The sequence below is a fragment of the Acipenser ruthenus genome, chromosome 11 (genome assembly GCF_902713425.1).
Source record: "Acipenser ruthenus chromosome 11, fAciRut3.2 maternal haplotype, whole genome shotgun sequence".
NCBI lineage: Eukaryota > Metazoa > Chordata > Actinopteri > Acipenseriformes > Acipenseridae > Acipenser > Acipenser ruthenus.
In genome coordinates this window covers 44078284-44101070 of record NC_081199.1, presented here as the reverse complement: position 1 = coordinate 44101070, position 22787 = coordinate 44078284, and the positions used below count along the sequence as shown (strand labels likewise).

The 22787-nt window shown below is 43.0% G+C and overlaps 1 protein-coding gene across 3 annotated transcripts in view; it reads left to right on the top strand.

The window, feature by feature from the left end:
• sema5ba (sema domain, seven thrombospondin repeats (type 1 and type 1-like), transmembrane domain (TM) and short cytoplasmic domain, (semaphorin) 5Ba) overlaps window positions 1-22787 on the top strand; it is an 88311-nt gene that overhangs the window by 542 nt on the left and 64982 nt on the right. Inside the window, exon 1 of one of the 3 annotated variants that reach the window (XM_034044526.3) lies at window positions 18777-19102. The exons of the other annotated variants lie outside the window; for them this stretch is intronic. The gene's annotated coding sequence lies outside the window, so the exon portion shown is untranslated. Of the gene's footprint in view, window positions 1-18776; window positions 19103-22787 lie in introns of those variants that run through there. 3 annotated transcript variants of the gene reach the window in all.

Here is a 22787-nt window from a genome sequence, read left to right as displayed (position 1 = left end):
TGAGAGTTTATCTTGCAGCCGCACCTCCGAGCTGCACTTTCTTCTGCGGTTACAGTGTTTGGAGAAGTGTGTGATAAATAAAGAAGAGAGGCATCAGTTCGTGGTCTGTTATACAGCGATACTTTAACTTGCTGCTCACGATCCCGCAGGAGAGCACAGAGACTGCCAGGAAAGACTGAGGGACAGAGGTGATGTTCTCATACATCGCATTCATGTTCAGAAGTTACAAACCTCTCCAGCGCTTTTAATCAGTTAGCATACCAGCAATGAGCGCTACAGTATTAGAAGTACAATTTAAGAATGTATTGTAAGGTTTTATTGTGCAGGTTTTTCTTACCCAAATGTATCTCTTTGTTTTCACGCCTTGTTTATGTGATTGTTGTTGTGGTCGAATGCATTTATACGTTACCGATGTAGTGTTTGTTTTAAGATGTGTGGGTTACGTAATAGAAGTGTTGTAACATATTCTATTCTTATACTATATTCTACTACCTGCAGTGGATTTTGTACGCAATAGGATGAGATATAAGGGAACAGTGTGAGATGAAGAGGAAAGATAGGCACATTTTGCACTTGAATACTATTCATATGTTATATTAATTTAACACGAATGCAGCCTGTGTTATAAGGATATTCACACATTTCCATGGCTTGAAGAAACACACGAAACAGATACGGCTTAAATAAGCTTGTGTTATAAATCACCTTTCGTGTAATTGAGGTGTAATGCAATCCAATTAAACAATTAGTGTCGGCTAAACCTTACAGTCCACTGTCACTTATATCTGTGGTACAATTAGCAGTATCTATCTATCTATCTATCTATCTATCTATCTATATATTACACACACACGAACCAGTACTGTACCACGGGGAAAAGCAACCCCGCTAAAACAATGGTGTTATTTCAATGATTTCACGGTCCTGCAGGGGCTCTTAGATTTAACGAGTCAGTAAAGTGAATGAGATAAAACTTCATTGTTCTTGTGACTTGTTAGCGATCTGGATAGTGAGTGATAGGGATGTGTTAATTCATCTTGCATTATTACCAGTATTTCCTGATTAGTGTTGATTTATTGCTATTCTGTGACAAACTCACTGCTCATTTTCGGCTCCAGTGCCCCGCCCCCCCCTCCCCTTCTCTCCCCTTCTCTCCCCCCCCCCCTTCTCCCTCTTCTCCCCTCTCCTCCCCTCTCATTCTCTTCTTACCAGCCAGACCTCACGAATACTCTTAGCTCGTGCACACCAGGGATACAGAAGGTGCAAAGCAGAGGGACGGGCAGGGTGAAAAGTTTAAGCAGTGGCTTTCAATTCTGCTAACTCTATTGTGGGGTGGGGGGTCGGTCGGTCTAATTCACCCCAGATTACTGTGTGCTGTGTTCTGTACTTCTGTTTCCCCTTTCACGCGAAGACTCATAAAATGGGTTGAAGTTTCACAGCATACATTTATTTTTTTTATTAGAAAACACTTGGAAGAGCTTTATTGAGCGCTTGATGTTGTATTGCTGTACTTGGTTTGGTTCTAGTGTTTTTTCTCTTCGCGGATTGGAGTAAACTCTTTGAATAACAATATGTACCTCAGTGGCTTGACTGCCAGGGTATGTTTCACAAGATGACTGATGTAGTGTGCTCTATGGCTCAGTAGAGGTCACTGTTGAGCAGTGCAGCGAGTGTATGGCACTGATTTGAGCTCTGCTTTACATTTCCCAGGTACTGCTGAGTGCATGTAGATCGAATTCTGTGCTTCAGTCTTTTTACACTGTGTAGCCTCAAGCCTCTGCTGGTGCTGGTTGTGAATTTCACAATTTAAAAATGATAGAATCTTGGCCTGGATAATACCAGCACTGAAGTGCTGCGTTATGTTTATTATTGTAATTTATGAATTCTGCTGCTCTCCCTTGGCAACATTAAAGGTATATCTCAATCAGGTGCCAAGTATAAAAGTACCTGTATTAATTTACCCAGTACATACAGGATTCATGAATAACTTGACCTGTTTAAATAATGCATGAATGACAGTTTGTACGTGTATATTTACATGGATGAAGGACTCTTCTGGTTTTGTGGATCCTGGTTAGTACTAGTGTTGCACATTAGTCCATGATTAGTGATATGAGGGTCTGGACCCAGCCATGTATCCAGCTGTTACAGGACTCCTATTGTGTAACATGCAGTGCTAGGGAGGGCTGGCTGTATGGATGTGTTGCAGTACAGAGTCTCATAAGTGGCTGGTGGCTGCAGCTGTGTATTAGTCTTGTGGTCTGTGGTTCTGATTGCTAGTTTGTTGTCTGGCAATGACGATTGATAAAAAAAAAAGCGCCCTTGAACAAGTTGTTTCATTTTTTCCAGTGCCCAGTCTAATAGCAAGGTGACTTTAATATTGAATTTGCCTGTAAATCACAAAGTCCTGGGCGCATCTGACCCTTTGAAAATACGGAACAATTTATTTTGCATCATGTTCCAGACTCTGGGACTGAACATGTTGTGAACAACCCGTGGTGTAGACACAGTCAGAGAGCCCTCTTCCAGGGGAGGTGCACTGGGATGATTACCTTGGGGTGTCTCAGTCAGAGAGCCCTCTTCCAGGGGAGGTGCACTGGGATGATTACCCTGGGGTGTCTCAGTCAGAGAGCCCTCTTCCAGGGGAGCTGCACTGGGATGATTACCCCGGGGTGTGGACGCAGTCAGAGAGCTGTCTTTCAGTGGAGCTGAACTAGGATGATTACCCCGGGGTGCCTCAGTCAGAGAGCCCTCTTTCAGGGGAGCTGCACTGGGATGATTACCCTGGGGTGTCTCAGTCAGAGAGCCCTCTTCCAGGGGAGCTGCACTGGGATGATTACCCCGGGGTGTGGACGCAGTCAGAGAGCTGTCTTTCAGTGGAGCTGAACTAGGATGATTACCCTGGGGTGTCTCAGTCAGAGAGCCCTCTTCCAGGGGAGCTGCACTGGGATGATTACCCTGGGGTGTAGACGCAGACAGAGAGCCCTCTTCCAGGGGAGCTGCACTGGGATGATTACCCCGGGGTGTGGACGCAGTCAGAGAGCTGTCTTTCAGTGGAGCTGAACTAGGATGATTACCCTGGGGTGTCTCAGTCAGAGAGCTGTCTTTCAGTGGAGCTGCACTGGGATGATTACCCTGGGGTGTAGACGCAGTCAGAGAGCTGTCTTTCAGTGGAGCTGAACTAGGATGATTACCCCGGGGTGCCTCAGTCAGAGAGCCTTCTTTCAGGGGAGCTGCACTGGGATGATTACCCTGGGGTGTCTCAGTCAGAGAGCCCTCTTCCAGGGGAGCTGCACTGGGATGATTACCCCGGGGTATGGACGCAGTCAGAGAGCTGTCTTTCAGTGGAGCTGAACTAGGATGATTACCCCGGGGTGCCTCAGTCAGAGAGCCCTCTTCCAGGGGAGCTGCACTGGGATGATTACCCTGGGGTGTAGACGCAGTCAGAGAGCTGTCTTTCAGTGGAGCTGCACTGGGATGATTACCCTGGGGTGTAGACGCAGTCAGAGAGCTGTCTTTCAGTGGAGCTGAACTAGGATGATTACCCCGGGGTGCCTCAGTCAGAGAGCCCTCTTTCAGGGGAGCTGCACTGGGATGATTACCTTGGGGTGTGTCAGTCAGAGAGCCCTCTTCCAGGGGCGCTGCACTGGGATGATTACCCTGGGGTGTAGACGCAGTCAGAGAGCTGTCTTTCAGTGGAGCTGAACTAGGATGATTACCCCGGGGTGCCTCAGTCAGAGAGCCCTCTTTCAGGGGAGCTGCACTGGGTAGTGGTTAGGGCTCTGGACCGCTGGGTTGTGGGTTCAATCCCAGGTGGAGGACACTGCTGCTGTACCCTTGAGCAAGGTACTTTACCTAGATTGCTCCAGTAAAAACCAAACTGTATAAATGGGTAATTGTATGTAAAAATAATGTGATATCTTGTAACAATTGTAAGTCGCCCTGGATAAGGGCATCTGCTAAGAAAGAAATAATAATAATTAATATTAAGTAGCATTTCCTAATTCTCTGTATTCCCAAGAATACAAACAGCTGCATGTTAAAACATGTTTTATCCAACGATGGGCTGTTGAACTCAGATTGGATAACTGCTTGACGGTAATTAACTATTTAAATAATAGATAGTGACACAGGCCATAAGGAGGCCTGTGGTTAGATCTGTAAGGTATTTAAATGGTTCTGTAGATACTTGCATCCATCCTCAATGAGTACTGCCTGTGATCCTTCAGAGAATAATTTGTCTTGTTAGGGATGGGAATAAGACTGCCATTGCATAGCAGTTGGATCCATTCCTGGTTTTACTACGAGTTAAATGAATACACATGAGCTTGACCTTTATACACTCTGGCTAATCAAGTTCATAGTAAAACCTGGAATGAATAGAAGCAACTGACCACTGAGCATCTACTATAACCCTCTAGCAAAATCTTTCATATCTGATGGATTTAGTGACTTTATCATGTTTCGTTCTGCTGAATATCTTATGATTAAGTTAAATACTGTAGATCAGTGCTAAAGGGACATTTGATATATGCAAGCAATATCTTTTTTGACCCTTCCTGGGGATTTTAATATTTTTTTTACACTGCAGTGATGTGATGAGATGTGCTGTTAAACTGTGTGCTTGCACAGCAGCGTACACTGCAGCGATGTGATGAGATGTGCTGTTAAACTGTGTGTTTGCACAGCAGCGTACACTGCAGTGATGTGATGAGATGTGCTGTTAAACTGTGAGTTTGCACAGCAGCATACACTGCAGCGATGTGATGAGATGTGATGTTAAACTGTGTGTTTGCACAGCAGCGTACACTGCAGTGATGTGATGAGATGTGATGTGCTGTTAAACTGTGTGTTTGCACAGCAGCGTACACTGCAGGAATGTGATGAGATGTGATGTGCTGTTAAACTGTGTGTTTGCACAGCAGCATACACTGCAGGAATGTGATGTGCTGTGCTGTTAAACTGTGTGTTTGCACAGCAGCGTACACTGCAGTGATGTGATGAGATGTGCTGTGCTGTTAAACTGTGTGTTTGCACAGCAGCGTACACTGCAGTGATGTGATGAGATGTGCTGTGCTGTTAAACTGTGTGTTTGCACAGCAGCGTACACTGCAGTGATGTGATGAGATGTGCTGTGCTGTTAAACTGTGTGTTTGCACAGCAGCGTACACTGCAGTGATGTGATGAGATGTGCTGTGCTGTTAAACTGTGTGTTTGCACAGCAGCGTACACTGCAGGAATGTGATGTGCTGTGCTGTTAAACTGTGTGTTTGCACAGCAGCGTACACTGCAGGAATGTGATGAGATGTGATGTGCTGTTAAACTGTGTGTTTGCACAGCAGCGTACACTGCAGTGATGTGATGAGATGTGCTGTGCTGTTAAACTGTGTGTTTGCACAGCAGCGTACACTGCTGGTGTCTTCTGAAAGGTTTGTGTGTTTTTATTTAGTAACCCTCCGAGGACTCATTTCAAACCCTGCTATTGGGTTAAATCTGCTTTCACTTGCAGGACCAAGAAGACAATAAGGAAGATGCTGTAATTGGGTGTAACAAACAAACTATTTAAAGAAATACCGTAATCAGTCGCATATCCGACTGCAGTGGGACCAGGGTATGGGCGGATATGTAAAAGGTGGATAAATGAATCCTGTTTTAAATACCATTATACACAGCTGTAACAATTACTATATTCACACAGTTACTGTTTTGAGATTCAGCTTTTATTAGGGAGCTCCCCTAAATCCCTTGTTTAGAAAGATACAGGATATTAATGCTTGTGACAGAGTAGGCGTCTGCCATGTGGGTGTGTGCATTGGCTGCTGAGCGACAGGCAGGAGAGCGAGACGGAGGGTGACGTTGATACGCCCCCCTGCAGGCGAACAGGATTTCTTTACATATCAAGTCAACACACTGAACAGCTCACGTGACACTACCAGCAATGACAGCGCACGGAGCACATACAACACAGTGTACGAAAAACTTTGGAAGGTCTACAGTATCTGAACTAATCTTCTCTGTTCAATAATAAACTAACCATTGCTGAAGAGGTTGATCATGGCGGATAAATGGTTAGAGCAGGTGTGTGATGGGCGGATACGCGACAGATTACTGTAGAAGTTTAAACCTTGAAAATGCTGGCTTCCATTTCAAAGCTTTATTAATAATGCCATAAAGGTGAAGAATCTCACCTGGGCAAAGGGCAGGTTTCCCGAAGTGCTCCACCCTCTCTTATCTGTATCTGTTGAAGCCCTTGTCCTTGAGGCTGATTATTCTCTGTGAAAGGTAGTTAGGTAGCAGGAGCACACCCTCCTGGTTACCTGCAGAGTCCTGCTCTGACTGGACACACGAGGAGTGGGGCAGCAGCCACTAAAGAACAATGCAAAGTAGATGGGTTTCAATGAACTGTGATTTAGCGATTTGTGAACTTGTATGTAGTCGAGCAAATGGTTCTTGAATGATAAATACAAGTTCATAATAGCCCTCCTACCTCCTCCTCTCATTTAGGGTTTATCGTTTAACAAAGTAGTTAATCATTAATCTTTTTATCTTATTACACATAATAGCTCATCAGAACCAGTGTGATACATACAGTATTCTCTCAAGATTAAAAGGCTACACTTTTAATGAGATTAAGGGCAGGCACCACTTCACTTCCATTTGCAAACATCACCTTTGTTTTCAGTTGGGTAATTGAAAGTGCGGTGGACTACATGGGTCTATGTGAAAATAGATATCCCAAGACCTGTGAAAACATGTATCCACCAGTTTCAACATGCTGAGCTTTCAAAGTGCTGTAAGGATAACGCAGGTCTGCTAATGCTTCAGATTGAAGACATCAAGTCACTTTTAAAGTCAATCTCCTCAAACTAAATCAGCTGTGTTTGTTGATCCTTCCCTGTACTGCTATTGCTGCTGACGGGTTGTGTGCTCTGGGAAGATTGTGATGATTTTTGCTGGAGAAATCGAGAGTACTTTCAGAGCAAAACAGATAATATAATGAAGAAATGCTTATCGGCTCTTTAGGTCATCAAATATAATTCAGTCATGAGTGATGGGCATTAGAACTGCAGCCTGAGGGAGCAACTTTCACCTAAAGTATCCCACCGTTGATTATCAGGATCCTGTCCCGTTTATGCGTCCGGGAGACCTACAGTATGTGGGTAGAGTAGGGAGCTGTAATACTGACTGAAGAGTCATGTTTATAGGAGGTTGTCAGTGACAGCTGTAATATTCTAAGAACATTGACTCTGGTATCTGGATCGGATCCTGTTTTGTGGCCTCACTCATTTTAGGCACGTTTGAATAGAGGAGGCTTTGCCGTTGTTAAACCTGGGCTGCACTGTTCTAAAGGGTTTGTTTGCTTTCTTACGTGCTCATCAAAAGCAGCAGGCAGGTGGGTATTGTAACACCTGAGTGAGAGCTCTCTCCGCTGGCAGACATCTGCTCTTCTGTATCCTCTGCTGCTCCACCAGTGCCAGCTGGTTCTTTTGAAAGGCCCGTTCATTTTCTTTGCTGTTTGGCAGGAAGGCTGAAGCTGCTTGGGGGGCACGTTTGCTGTTTTGCACCTTGCTCCTGAAAACCCTTCTGTAGATTTTTCAGATTACGGGTACTTGTTGCTTTGATGTATTGCAGCGTTATTTGGTCTGTTTGGAGCCGTTATGTCTTTGACTGAGTTACGAGCAAACTGTGGAAATATTTCAGCCATGCTTGTGAAGCCTGTAAAAAGTTTGTTCAGGTTTCTTGTCCCAATTTGGGTGCTTTTTTCAGTTGACAGTCAAATGCCAAAACTAAGCATGCAGAGGCTGAATTGCTAACGTGCCCAAAGGTTCCCCTGATAGTTATGGTTTTGTGGCAGCTGCAGTGGAATACAGACCACATCACTCAAGTATTCACCTTTTTATGTCCTTTCTTTGGGAAGCATTTTGAGTCACAATGCTTTCCATCCTCACTGTATGAGAGCACGTTTTAGACATCACGACGCTTCCATCCTCACTGTGAGAGCACATTTTAGACATCACAACGCTTTCCATCCTCACTGTATGAGAGCACGTTTTAGACATTACAACGCCTTCCATCCTCACTGTATGAGAGCACGTTTTAGACATTACAACGCCTTCCATCCTCACTGTATGAGAGCACGTTTTAGACATCACAACGCTTTCCATCCTCACTGTATGAGAGCACGTTTTAGACATCACAACGCTTTCCATCCTCACTGTGAGAGCACGTTTTAGACATCACAACGCTTTCCATCCTCACTGTGAGAGCACGTTTTAGACATCACAACGCTTCCATCCTCACTGTATGAGAGCACGTTTTAGACATCACAACGCTTTCCATCCTCACTGTGAGAGCACGTTTTAGACATCACAACGCTTTCCATCCTCACTGTGAGAGCACGTTTTAGACATCACGACGCTTCCATCCTCACTGTGAGAGCACGTTTTAGACATCACAACGCTTTCCATCCTCACTGTGAGAGCACGTTTTAGACATCACAACGCTTTCCATCCTCACTGTATGAGAGCACGTTTTAGACATCACAACGCTTTCCATCCTCACTGTATGAGAGCACGTTTTAGACATCACAACGCTTTCCATCCTCACTGTGAGAGCACGTTTTAGACATCACAACGCTTTCCATCCTCACTGTGAGAGCACGTTTTAGACATCACAACGCTTTCCATCCTCACTGTATGAGAGCACGTTTTAGACATCACAACGCTTTCCATCCTCACTGTATGAGAGCACGTTTTAGACATCACGACGCTTTCCATCCTCACTGTATGAGAGCACGTTTTAGACATCACAACGCCTTCCATCCTCACTGTGAGAGCACGTTTTAGACATCACAACGCTTTCCATCCTCACTGTGAGAGCACGTTTTAGACATCACAACGCTTTCCATCCTCACTGTGAGAGCACGTTTTAGACATCACGACGCTTCCATCCTCACTGTGAGAGCACGTTTTAGACATCACGACGCTTTCCATCCTCACTGTGAGAGCACGTTTTAGACATCACAACGCTTTCCATCCTCACTGTGAGAGCACGTTTTAGACATCACAACGCTTTCCATCCTCACTGTGAGAGCACGTTTTAGACATCACAACGCTTTCCATCCTCACTGTGAGAGCACGTTTTAGACATCACAACGCTTTCCATCCTCACTGTGAGAGCACGTTTTAGACATCACAACGCTTTCCATCCTCACTGTGAGAGCACGTTTTAGACATCACAACGCTTTCCATCCTCACTGTGAGAGCACGTTTTAGACATCACAACGCTTTCCATCCTCACTGTATGAGAGCACATTTTAGACATCACAACGCTTTCCATCCTCACTGTGAGAGCACGTTTTAGACATCACAACGCTTTCCATCCTCACTGTATGAGAGCACGTTTTAGACATCACAACGCCTTCCATCCTCACTGTATGAGAGCACGTTTTAGACATTACAACGCCTTCCATCCTCACTGTATGAGAGCACGTTTTAGACATCACAACGCTTTCCATCCTCACTGTATGAGAGCACGTTTTAGACATCACAACGCTTTCCATCCTCACTGTGAGAGCACGTTTTAGACATCACAACGCTTTCCATCCTCACTGTGAGAGCACGTTTTAGACATCACGACGCTTCCATCCTCACTGTATGAGAGCACGTTTTAGACATCACGACGCTTCCATCCTCACTGTATGAGAGCACGTTTTAGACATCACGACGCCTTCCATCCTCACTGTATGAGAGCATGTTTTAGACATCACGACGCTTTCCATCCTCACTGTGAGAGCACGTTTTAGACATCACAACGCTTCCATCCTCACTGTATGAGAGCACGTTTTAGACATCACGACGCCTTCCATCCTCACTGTATGAGAGCACATTTTAGACATCACAACGCTTTCCATCCTCACTGTGAGAGCACGTTTTAGACATCACAACGCTTTCCATCCTCACTGTGAGAGCACGTTTTAGACATCACAACGCCTTCCATCCTCACTGTATGAGAGCACGTTTTAGACATCACAACGCTTCCATCGTCACTGTGAGAGCACATTTTAGACATCACGACGCTTCCATCCTCACTGTATGAGAGCACGTTTTAGACATCACGACGCTTTCCATCCTCACTGTATGAGAGCACGTTTTAGACATCACGACGCTTCCATCCTCACTGTATGAGAGCACGTTTTAGACATCACGACGCCTTCCATCCTCACTGTATGAGAGCATGTTTTAGACATCACAACGCTTCCATCCTCACTGTGAGAGCACGTTTCAGATGTAAAGTATAAGTATAGATATAAATAAAACGGACAAATGTAATAATAAAAAAACAAGATTGCAAAAGTTGACATCATGACATTCTACTTTTCCTTTATAAGGTAGCATGCTTACCGTAACAAAGTGTGAGGGCAGACGAGAAGAATGAAGGACTGTGCCTCACAATTGGTTTGTCCATTGTAGGATTAAACACTAGTCCTATTGATGGCGTGGAAAATGTGTCTGACAAGCAGTTGAAAAAAAGGGCTTTCAATAGAATTGCCAAGCATGTGGAAAAGGGCTGGGAAATGGATGTTAAAACCATTGTCGACTGTGGTGGGAACATTTGGTGGATTCTCATGATTTAATACCCTATGGGGGCTCGCTAGCCGTCCTGTTTGTTCGCTGGAGTGCTGCTGTGGTCCCTGGACAGACAGCGTTTAGCAGAGCAATCCACTAGTGCTTTTAGCTGACACACACTCAAATAAATACATGTGGGCAAGCATACTAGTAATTATCGAATAGCCAACAGTGCTAACATGATTCCACTTGGCCACAGTTTTCAAGTGCAGCACCCTTTTGTTTTCACGTGTGAGCTGGTATTGGCCACTTTAATTCAATGAATGGAATACTTAGCTGCACAATTTTTCTAACTGATTTAGTAATTAACAGCCTTTGATTATCTGTCTCCACAGAGATATTTCATTCACCCCTCATTTATAAAGCAGGCCTGTCCTGTGATTGCAGGATGGAATTGCAAACAGTGAGTGGTAAGTGCAGATAATTTATCTCTGGGTTGTTTGAGCTCTGGACAACTCTAAAAGATATTTGGAAATAAATTGTCAACAGTGATTGCTGCTTTTAAAAATGATTTGCTTCCTCTGTGTTGTAAATTGCTCAGAATGTCACTGCTTTCATAGATTTAGGAAGCGTGTCCTTGGAGATCTCTCTCGCTCTATACTGAAGCTGGGTATATTGCTCTCACAAATCAAACTGTCTGATTTTAACATTTTATCTATTTTAATTTCCAAAACATTTAAACATATCTGGAAAATGTTTAAATAATTAGACACCAATTTAAAAAAAAAAAGTCTTTGTCAATCTTTTAGTTAGAAACTTGGGTGCAATTTATCACTAGCAAGAAATCTTGTGAACTGTAGTGTAGCAGAAACTTGGTGTAGAAGTGCCATGAATTACTGCTATTGCTGTTGCTGCTATTCCTGTTACTGTTGTTGATGTTGCTGTTACTGCTGCTGCTATTGCTGTTACTATTGCTGTTGCTGCTATTGCTGTTGCTGTTATTACTGTTACTGTTACTGTTGTTGCTGTTGCTGTTACTGCTGCTGCTGTTGCTGTTTCTGTTACTGTTGCTGCTATTGCTGTTACTGTTATTGCTGCTATTGCTGCTGCTGTTGCTGCTGTTACTGCTATTGTTGTTACTGTTACTGCTGTTACTGTTACTGTTACTGCTATTGCTGTTGCTGTTGCTGTTATTGTTATTGCTATTACTGTTGCTGCTGTTACTGCTATTGCTGTTATTGCTGTTACTGACTGATTTGCCAGCGCAGTAAGTCCACTTGCATGACTGTGAAATGAAGTGCAAAGCCCTACAGTCAGTCCAGCTCAACTCTGGCTTCAGTAGCATCATTTTCCAAAATACTATCTGGCATGAAAACAAGAGTTTATTGAAGAATAAAATGCTAAACCCGATTTCCTGTACTCCTTCAGTACGAGGCATAGCCATGCATGTTCCTTTTCTACTGGTGTTATTCATCACTATGGATTTATATCCATCTACATCCTCAGTGTAGGCTGTAAAGACTGGAAAGTCACAGCATTACTGTTCAGAAAGGGGATTGAATGGCAGCTCCTTGTTAGCAAATCATATGGTTGAAGTTTAATCTAAAGGTGTGTAACATTTTGAGAGGTGGAGGAAAATACATTCTGTGTGTGATGGGTTCTTGCTGGCACCATGAGATTTCAGCGGGGGAGTCTGATCCAGTGTGTGATGGGTTCTTGCTGGCATCATGAGATTTCAGCGTGGGAGTCTGATCCAGTGTGTGATGGGTTCTTGCTGGCACCATGAGATTTCAGCGTGGGAGTCTGATCCAGTGTGTGATGGGGTTGGTGATGTGGATGCATGTCCAATTGGGCCCCCAAACAGATTCCTCTGAGATCTGGGCTGTATTATAACCCAGCTGAATAAGCTAGTGAATTATTCCACTGTGCCCCTAGTTGTGTGTATTAGCTGTCCGGCGAATTCCACCACTTTCCAATATAGAAGCCCCACACCTGGAAGTGTGAAACAATGAGCATCTCTGTATTCAAGATCATGTGCTGGTAACTTGTAAACCTGTTTCAGTCAGAATGTGTGTGAATCATTTGAATGGGTTTGAAAACCTGACCGCTGTGCCTCAGCTTTATTGCTGGAGGTTAAAATAGGAAATCCTAGTTGGTTTATGCTGCCTTCTGAAATTCTTGTGGTTCCTAAAAAACACAGTATTTCAATTACGAGTTTCAAGCCATCTGTTCTCTGTAGTACAATCCTCTGCCTCTGTTCAGTGCAAAAGAAACAAATCACCAACTGTAGCTTGCGAAGCAAGTGGGTCTGTTAGCCCCGGGTTAACAAAATATTACATGCGATAAAGTAAAACCATTGCATTTATTTTAAAACAAAAGTGTGCTTTTTAGCAAGTTGTTGAAAGATCCCATTGATTCTATCTGAAACAATTCAGCAGGCTGCACACAAACACCAGTCTAGTTGTTCCAGATGACCGCTTCCACAGTGTGTATCTTGCTATTCTTTCTCTTTATCAAGATCTGTATTGGATTGGATTGGATTGCGAGGCTGCTTTGAAAATCTAGCTCCACTCCCATGGTTTAGACAAGCTGTGCAGTGAGATCAAAAAAGGGTTCAAGACTACAGAGTTCAATTGGGTTTGATTACACGACTGAAGGGAACTGATGCTTGTGAACTCCAAAATATAAACCAATAAATGTGATCCCTTTGTGCATCTCTAATGTATGTTAACAGGACTGGGCTCTCGGGGAACCCTCTTGGAAAACCCTGCGGTCGGAAGCTCTTCATCATTTTGCACGAGTTCATGGGAAAGAAGCAGCTTTGTGCTTCACAAGAAACACACTTCCCACCTCTTGACTGGTAACAAGTCCTTGAAGCACCGTTAGCATGTGATCAGGGAATCCGGATTTGAGAAAGACTCGAATGAATTTTCACTAAGATTCACATACTTTAAGCCCTGACAGTGCTTAGTAATCTATAATTGCCAGGATCAATGTGGGTGGTGTATGCAATCATTTTGGACAGTTTTGGCTTTTTGCATGTCAGTGTTTGATATGTTTTACCTGTTTTTGTATTGAAATACATAATTCATTGAGGAGTAAAGTACAATAGCTTTCATGTTTGTTAAAGTTTTAACAGATGCTCTATACTATAGGCCCGTGCAAGCAGAATATTATCCCTTTGTTGTTGGTTTTCTTTTTTCTTTTTTTTTTAATCGATTTCAGAATTGGAGCATGACATGAATTCCCATTGCTCTGAGACGGCAGGCTGAAGTTCATGTTCCTGTTTTCCTGAATTCCCATTGCTCTGAGACGGCATGCTGAAGTTCATGTTCCTGTTTTCCTGAATTCCCATTGCTCTGAGACGGCATGCTGAAGTTCATGTTCCTGTTTTCCTGAATTCCCATTGCTCTGAGACGGCATGCTGAAGTTCATGTTCCTGTTTTCCTGAATTCCCATTGCTCTGAGACGGCATGCTGAAGTTCATGTTCCTGTTTTCCTGAATTCCCATTGCTCTGAGACGGCATGCTGAAGTTCATGTTCCTGTTTTCCTGAATTCCCATTGCTCTGAGATGGCATGCTGAAGTTCATATTCCTGTTTTCCTGAATTCCCATTGCTCTGAGACGGCATGCTGAAGTACATGTTCCTGTTTTCCTGAATTCCCATTGCTCTGAGACGGCATGCTGAAGTTCATGTTCCTGTTTTCTTGAATTTCAGCTCAGCAGAGGACCTGCCAAGTTTTCAAAACTGAGCTCTCATGTTTCGAGGAAATGCTAAGAACCCTAACATTTTAAAATCTAAAATTACACACTTCCTTTTTCATTCCATTTACAAATGCCATGGAGATGTTTGACTGAGCAGGCATCTGGAAATCTGCACTTGGTCAATGTGTATGAATTGGATGTGGCCACACAATTACATTGAGACAGGCGACTTTAAAAAAGAAAAGAAAGTGTTGTGGGAACAGCATCACACTGTTCCTCATTAGGACTGATGATTTGAGGCGGTAGTCTGCGATTTATATTTTTGAGATAGTTAAAGAAAACAGATTCAGCTTGAAGCCGCACACAAACATTGAAATAGCGTTTTAAGACTTGGCTCACAGGAATGGGTTACAAATATACCTTGAAAGTTTGGGTACGATTTAAGATACATTTTTATCAAGCTTTGATAAGATCATGTTGTCAGGACAGTAATTTATTTGTGATGATATCTAGTGATCTTATCCTTTCTGTTAACCTTGGAGAATATTGATTTTTATAAATGGCTTATTCCATAAATTGCATCTGCTTAATGAAACAGTTGTGGGGAGAAGACTCTTGGAGGGTTTGTCGACTTGACAGTGTACAGAAAGCATTGGAAAGGTAGTTCATCTATAAAAATATAATACAGTTACTGGAGCAGTATTGTTTTAGCATTGTCCTGGAGCAGTATTGTTTTAGCATTGTCCTGGAGCAGTATTGTTTTAGCATTGTCCCAGAACCTAATGGTGAACTTTGTTAACCTATGACACAAGGGTTTATGTAAGAATAATGTGCCTACATTTTGAGAATTGCATGCTGGGTGATGTGATTTTTACTTTTTATAACCACTAATTGAAATATTACAGCAGATGCTACCATACTGGTTCCTTAATTGGATCTGAGCAATTCAAACCAATAAAGATGCAACAACTGCAGTGACTGGCTAACATCCTGACATAGCCATGGAAACCTTAGAATGAAGCCTGAAGAGCTCTGTTCGGTGGCATTTTTAAAGGTTTGTATTGGTTGTATCTTGCAGTAATTGTTCCTAACACACTGGCTTCATGACCTTCATGTACACCCCTTTTTCATTTCTCTGTGTTACAGTGGGGTGTCCTTACCAGACTATTGGGGTTTTAAAAATGTGCTCTGCAAGTACAACTGGGCTGACCATTTGCAGTGAATTGGTGGAGAGATTACTCTCATTGAGGAGCACAAGGATAAAGTGCTCTGTGAGGAAGTCCTGACAAGGTGTCAAGGGGTTTCCAGCAACGAATAGATCTCTTCCTTGTGTTATCGGAGGTGGGCTGGGCAGGCCAGTCAGTGTAGATTGACAATGACGTAATTGTGTGTGAAATATAGGGATGAGCAGCACTGATTAATGCTCTGTTTTGTGTCTTACTATTTTTAACATTTTGTTCAGGGAGTGAATGCTTAAAGTCTAGTTGTGCCTGGGATGAGATTCACCAAGATATTGTTTAATATTTAATGTCTGTTGGGTGTTCCTATAACTATTTACTTTTTTCACTGCCGTATTTGTGTTTTTTTATATTGAAAGTAAAAGTTTATCCGGGGGATAGTCTGTAGTGCAATTCACAGCCTCTGGTTTTCTCTGCCCCTTTTATCTTCCTCTGAGTCTCTTGTAAAGTCTTAGATATTCTGCTCACACAGTGTTGAGATGAAGAAAGGGGGTGGAGTGGCTAAATGAAGGCTGTTTTTCTTTTTATAGATGATGGATGGTGTTGCGAGCCAGCTTGTAATAAGATTAACTCATTTTCTGCCTTTGTCTGTCTGTTTTCTGAAAGGAAAGTCTTCTCTCCCAATGCTCCAAGGCAATTTTGTCTTTTCAGCAAATATTTATTTATTTATTTATTTTTTCACCGCGTCCAAAAAAAGCCAAGCTCTCGTCCTGGCGGAATTGTCCTTGAATATTATTTAGCGCCGTTGCTTCAGTTCTTAGACAGAAGAGCAGCAGTGTGCAAAGCAGGGATCAGTTACAGTACTAGAGGCTTTGTAATTCCACTGCATTCAATGGAGCTCAACCACCAGACATGCTAAATGGGGGTGGCAATTCCTGTAGCATCAGCTGTGTGGTTTGGGCCATGTGAAAACGTCTGTGTCTGCTTTAATAAAGAGTTGTCCACTGAAGTTTCCTTTTGAAGGGTCAGTTTAATTGTAATATCCTTTTTTTCGACCAGCCTGTCATTCATCTGTTAGAGCGGATGGAAAGGGCTTGCTTGGAGCAAACCTTTTGGAACGCTTGAAGGCGTTCGCTGTGCTTCAAAAACAAGGAAAAGGAATTCAATTGAACAACAAAAAAGCCTTTCCTGTTTTGAGAGCCAGAGGGGATGGTGTTTCCAGCCCCATTCAGCCCTGTTGCATTCCAGTTTATTTGTGTAGTTACCAGGGGTGGCTGGTTTGCTTCACGGCCCCTCCAGATGGCTTGGCAGTCACACCGTTTTGACGTCTGCACCGCTTTCATCTCCAGACGGCTCGACGGTAGCTTTCCTATTTCCTTTCCTCTTTCATCTCCAGACGGCTCGATGGTAGCTTTCCTATTTCCTTTCCACTTTCATCTCCAGACGGCTCGACGGTAGCTTTCCTATTTCCTTTCCTCTTTCATCTCCAGACGGCTCGATGGTAGCTTTCCTATTTCCTTTCCTCTTTCATCTCCAGACGGCTCGATGGTAGCTTTCCTATTTCCTTTCCTCTTTCATCTCCAGACGTCTCGACGGTAGCTTTCCTATTTCCTTTCCTCTTTCATCTCCAGACGGCTCGATGGTAGCTTTCCTATTTCCTTTCCTCTTTCATCTCCAGACGTCTCGACGGTAGCTTTCCTATTTCCTTTCCTCTTTCATCTCCAGACGGCTCGACGGTAGCTTTCCTATTTCCTTTCCTCTTTCATCTCCAGACGGCTCGACGGTAGCTTTCCTATTTCCTTTCCTCTTTCATCTCCAGACGGCTCGATGGTAGCTTTCCTATTTCCTTTCCGCTTTCATCAGAGACAGGAAGCTGCAGTTTAAGAGCTGGAGCACATGTTTATTAATAAAACAGGAACAAAATAAACTGGCACGAGGGCCAAAATAAAATGTTCAAACAAAAGAATAAATCACTTGTAGGCTGGACATTAGCCTTCACTACAGATACAAAACAATACAAAAATCACAGCACAAACACACCCCCAAACTCCTCTCCCCAACAAAGGATTTCTGGCTCCTTTTATACATGTGGCCACTCCCCAATTAGCACCAATTACCTAATTGGGGAATGGTCACATATTCCAACTTTACATTCCCATACAAACTATTTACAGCAGCAGGGCTTCTGGCCTGCCACACCCCTCCTGCCTGGTGAGCTGGCAGCACGGACTGTACAGCACATGGGTACTGGATAACACATGGACACTGGATAGCACATGGGCACTGGATAGCACATGGGCACTGGATAGCACATGGGCACTGGATAGCACATGGGTACTATACAGCACATGGGTACTGGATATCACATGGGTACTGTACAGCACATGGGTACTATACAGCACATGGGTACTGGATAACACATGGAAACTGGATAACACATGGGTACTGTACAGCACATGGGTGTCTTATGTGTTTTGATTGAGGAGCTGCAAACGAAATGAATGCGACCAAAAGGTTTTTTGTAGTGAAGAATCTTTCAAGGAATGAGAAACTTCGCACAGCTAGACACGTTACAGTTCACTGATACGCAGATCGTATAGCCATGGACAAGATGTGATGTGGATACGTGCTGTCCTTATCCACAACATCCATGGAACAGAGTGGAAGCCATTCACACTGAGATACAAGATGTGATGTGGATACATGCTGTCCTTATCCACAACATCCATGGAACAGAGTGGAAGCCATTCACACTGAGATAGTCTGCTGTCTGTGGCTTCCAAACCCCCCCTGTAAAAGCAATGAATTCCCTTTTGGTGGCTCAGTATATTGCACACTTGACTCTGGGTCATTTTAACATTATTCTATTATGGACCCGAAGCTCTAACCTGCTCCTAGGGTTGTGTTTTTGTGGCCCCTCACAATCTAGAACCAACCTCTTTTCATAATGGCTTGGCTGAGGTGCTGTACTTAATAAAATAAATAAAACCAGAGAGGAAGAGATGGTGGTACTGAGCTAAATACCTTGGTCTGACTTCACTGGCTCTGTCACAAGAGCAAACCCTGAATTAAATTGTGACTATAGCTGTGCAAGGATACTGGCTGCAGTATTTTAATTGCAGTATGGTACTGTTGTGGCTCTCCACGAAGACTGTTTACTTTAAAACACACACATACCAGCTTCCTTTCCTGAGCACAGGTTGCCTAAGGAACAAGAAAACGGTCTTGCTTTTGTTTTCAGCGCGCTTAACTCTTTCAAAGGCAGCCTGAGCCTCATTTGTTAATGTAGCACGGAGCCCTGGGAAGCAGGGTAAATCACTTTGACAGCAGCAGTGCTCGTCTCGGTTAAACTGCCATGCTGTGGATCTGCGCTGGATTAAGAGGAAGAATGATCACTGACGGATGCTGTAGGAATGTGAGGTGAACACCACAAGGAGGGATAGCTGTGTGAGGGAATGGTTAAAGCCATAGCTGTCTGGAATGAAAAGTTAACGGTTTGTTTATTAAGTGCAGTTCTTTGTTGCAGTCTCCGTTCTGTCCCGCTGTGCTTTTGCTTTGACTGTGTCAGTGTGTGTGAAAGTCTTCCCACTCTCTCTCCACCTGGTCCCACAACTTTCTCCTCTAGTGTGACACGCTGCTGATGCAGTGCAGGTAAGTGCTGATCAGTTTTATGCTCCTTTTGTTAACCTGCATTCATAGCTGCTCTTGAAATTGGCTTTAACAGAGTTATCAGGCCTCTGCAATTCTTTCGGTTTCTTGTGTGTTGGAACAGATGGGTTTTCCCCCCACTTCTCTAAAGCAGAACTATTTTGATTTGTATCACAAATGTCATTTCAGGACTTTCTTTGTTTGCTGGCTTTCCTTTGTTCAGAAGCTGTGTGGCGGCAGAAAAAAAGGAAAGTGGTTTTGTCTATCAGGAGAGAAGCTGAAGCTGATTTCTAACAGTGATGTACAGAAGTGATTTATCTCCTGACAGAAATATCTAAAACCAAGCCTAATTGATCAGATTGCTGTATTTTAGTTTTAGTTTTTTTACTCCATGTATCTTTTCTTTGCTTTGAATTTCTCTTTGTATTTTGGAGATAGTGGTGCTGCTTTATAGATAAAACCAAGAAATCGAAATCTCACATTTTTGATAATGCACCTTTTATTTAGAGATGTGTTTGTTTTTTGATTTCTATATATTTATCTAAGAATGTAGCCATGCACACCGTTTCACATTTTGAATAGATATATTCGTTGTGTGCGACTACATGCTTGCTTTGTTTCCGTCAATGTGATGTTTCACGTGTGCAGACAACGTAGGGGTTCCATTCAAGATCAGCTCTGCAGCTGCTTAATTCAGAAAGCAGTCTGGTGCCTAAAATGATATTCACTGAATCAGAATGGACAGACGATATTCACTGAATCAGAATGGACAGACAGTGAGGGTTGAAGCAGCTAGAGCTGTTTGCTCTTATTGACCTGTTCCATTCCATTTGATCAAACTAAAATAGGGTGTTGGCAGGAAAGCCCAGCGCAGTTCAAAAAGCTGTGGAAAGTGTTTGTTTCAGATGCCTGATTGATGGGATCGAAGAGGGTCAGGCGCTTGTTGTATTCTTAGTTGTGCCTGGCCAGTCTCCTGCTGCACTTTTAAAAACCTGTTTGAGTGTGTGCCGTAAACACCACAATTCACAGTCATGGTAGTTTATAGGATATTCTAGTTTTCTTTTTGTTCTGGAAGAAGTATGGATGCTGTATTGTATATTGAAACCTAACCTGAAAGCGCTGTCGTTTCTCTAAATTAAGATTCAGCTGAGTATGTGGCATTCCTTTTCATTCTTCCAAATTGGTGCAATACATTGTCTGATTCCATCACAGTAATATATACAGTGTGTGTGTGTGTGTATATATATATACAGTGCCTTGCAAAAGTATTCAGACCCCTGACCAATTCTCTCATATTACTGAATTACAATTGGTACATTGAAATTTCGTTCTATTTGATATTTTAACACTGAAACTCAAAATCAATTATTGTAAGGTGACATTGGTTTAATGTTGGGAAATATTTTTAAGAAAAATAAAAAACTGACATATCTTGCTTGCATAAGTATTCAACCCCCACACATTAATATTTGGTAGAACCACCTTTCACTGCAATAACAGCTTTAAGTCTTTTGGGGTAAGTATGTACCAGCTTTGCACAAAGTGTCGGAGTGATTTTGGCCCATTCTTCTTGGCAGATTTGCTCCAGGTTGTTCAGGTTGGTTCGACGACGCTTGTGGACCGCAATTTTCAAATAGTGCCACAGATTCTCAATGGGATTGAGATCAGGACTTTGACTGGGCACTGTAGGACATTCACCTTTTTGTTCTTGAGCCACTCCAATGTTGCTTTGGCCTTGTGCTTGGGATCATTGTCCTGCTGAAAGGTGAATTTCCTCCCAAGCTTCAGTTTTTTAGCGGACTGAAGCAGGTTCTCTTGCAGTATTTCCCTGTATTTTGCTCCATCCATTCTTCCTTCAATTTTAACAAGATGCCCAGTCCCTGCTGATGAGAAGCATCCCCACAGCATGATGCTGCCACCACCATACTTCACTGTAGGGATGGTGTGTCTTGAGGCATGGGCAGTGTTAGGTTTGCGCCACACATAGCGCTTTGAGTTTTGGCCAAAAAGCTCTATCTTGGTCTCATCTGACTACAAAACCTTTTCCCACATCGCAGCTGGATCACTCTCATGCTTTCTGGCAAACTCCAGTCGTGCTTTCAGATGGTACTTTTTGAGTAACGGCTTCTTTCTTGCCACCCTCCCATACAGACCAGTGTTATGCAGAGCTCTTGATATGGTTGACTGGTGCACCATTACTCCACTCCCAGCCACTGAACTCTGTAGCTCCTTCAAAGTGATTGTTGGCCTCTCCGTGGCTTCTCTCACAAGTCTCCTTCTTGTTTGAGCGCTGAGTTTTGAGGGACGGCCTTTTCTTGGCAGTGCCTGGGTGGTGTGATGCAGCTTCCACTTCCTGATTATTGATCCAACTGAGCTCACTGGGATATCCAAACACTTGGATATTATTTTGTACCCTTTCCCTAATCTATGCATTTGTATTACTTTATCTCTAACTTCGGTAGAATGCTCTTTGGTCTTCATTTTCCTTCAGATTCACAGCCTGACCAATGATCCTTCAACAGTGGGGTTTTTATCCAGAAAATGTGACAGCAACTTTAATGGTTCACAGGTGGAGGCCAATGGTAAGGTAATTGTGTCCTCGTTTAGGCAATTTCTTTCATCGGTGTAAACTGGGAGCTTCCACAGCACAGGGGTTGAATACTTATGCAAGCAAGATATTTCAGTTTTTTATTTTTCTTAAAAATATTTCCCAACATAAAACCAATGTCACCTTACAATAATTGATTTTGAGTTTCAGTGTTTTAAAATAAAATATCAAACAGAACTAAATTTCAATGTACCGTTTGTAATTCAGTAATATGAGAGAATTGGTCAGGGGTCTGAATACTTTTGCAAGGCACTGTATATATACTGTAAAATGCTATTAAAATGTATGTTGTGTTTCTATACTTTCTGTTTCTTTTTTTTATTATTAAACTTTTATTTTTTAAATACACTGAAAGACCAGCAAGCAGAACTGTAGTAGTGGATTGCTATTTACTAGATATGTGTCTGCCTTTTAATATAATTTCAGGGAAGTAAAAAAAAAAAAAAAAAAAAAGATTTGAGAGGAAAATATGTTGACTTAAAGGATGGTGCAGCTGTAGTGTGCCTTTTTCAAATTCTGTTTTCACTACTCAGGCTAAAGTGGCATCATTAGCTTTGGCAAATTATCATGATGTCATTGTGGTCCAGTTATGGTGCATTAGTGTCCCTTTTAACTGTGGCTAAACTGCACCTATTCATTTGTAAAAGAGAGGGGCCACTGGCAGATACTTGGCAAGGCGCACAGAAGGGCTATTCAGTTCTAAGAAATTGGACTAATAGGAACGAATGGGAAACGACGAGGGGATCCTGAAATAGTTTGTAAAGTTTTGGTTTGAATGGTCGATCAGATGGATCCTGATAACACTGAAGTGTCTTCTTGTGAGCGAGGACTGTGTGTGGACTGTGTGTACCTGAAGTAACGCAGCAGCCTGTTTAGTTTGGATACAGAGGGTGTTTGTGGGAGTCTGGGTCTCACTCTGCAGTGGTGAAACTGCTCTGACTTCCACTGTGTTCAGGAGATCATGTGTTAGTGTGCCACTGAAGGCTCACTGTTCCACTTCATTTTCTTTGGATGGACAACTTGCCATATTCTTGGCTGCACTTACTGTTCTTCTGTGAGGGGAGGTTCATCTACAAGTTA